The sequence below is a fragment of the Triticum aestivum genome, chromosome 4A, assembly GCF_018294505.1.
Source record: "Triticum aestivum cultivar Chinese Spring chromosome 4A, IWGSC CS RefSeq v2.1, whole genome shotgun sequence".
Classification (NCBI taxonomy): Eukaryota; Viridiplantae; Streptophyta; class Magnoliopsida; order Poales; family Poaceae; genus Triticum; species Triticum aestivum.
In genome coordinates, this window is record NC_057803.1 from 567,949,604 (window position 1) to 567,950,690 (window position 1,087).

The following is a 1,087-nucleotide window of genomic DNA, read 5'->3' on the forward strand; positions in this document are numbered from 1 at the left end:
CTAGAAAACACAGAAAAAGAACTGAAGTGACTACAAGGAAACAACTAAATAAGCCAATAAGGAAATTAATAAGCAAGCAACTAACGCTAGCCTATTACAACTATTGCACATATTACATCCACTTGGCATCAAAGTTCGCCACCAGTGCAAATATAAGGAACAAAGCAACATATTACATACACTGGCCGTCAAAATCGGCCACTAGTGCAAATAAACGCGGCAGCAAAACAAGAGCATAGCTAAAACAACTTCAGAAGAGCTCAAGAAACGTTATCATGGGTTCCACCATGCTGGCGATAAGTTTAGCAAGCTTATTAGCTTTGTCCTGTTTGGCGCTAAAATCCTCCAACACTTGATATTGCACTAGAAAGTATGCATCTGAATGCTCCAGGGACTTCCACAGTCCTTCTGCTTCTTGTCGCCACACAGCTGATCAATGTCTTTGTAACATCCCAAATTTTCAATTTGGAATGTTATACATTAGATCATCAATGCATATCATATTTCTTTTGCATTCTGGTTGATCCTAGAAATTCTACGCAACTCAATGACCCACGAAGAGAGTTGGGGATTTCGCTATTTTCATATTTGAGTTCTCTCAAATTTTGAGAATAGGATCATTCGATTTTATTTATTTTATCATCAATTATTTCTATTACAAAATTATGAGAGAGGGAATAAAATGACTTTCCTAAAATAAAGAAATATTGAGGATTTAATAATAATAAAATCAAATAAGATTTTATTTCAGAGTTTTTCGGTGTTTTATTTGAATTTAGGAAAAAGTGTGTTTTTCAAAATTGCATTTAGGTCCCAAATAAATGTTCACCTTGTGAGACTTGATTTTAGAAGCCCGAGAAAATTTATTTCGGAATTTTTGGAGTCCGTTTAGTATTTCTTTTTATTCTTTTTCTTCCGAGCGGAATATAAAAAAAATGAGCCGCGCGCCGACTGGGCCAAGGCCCAGCCGACGGCCCACCCCGCCGCCTGCCGTCTCCCTCCAGGAGACTGGAGCCGCCGCCGCCGCCCGAGTCCGGCTCGGAGCCGCCCTGCCGTGCCCCCTTCCCCAAGGCAGCACACCCCCTCC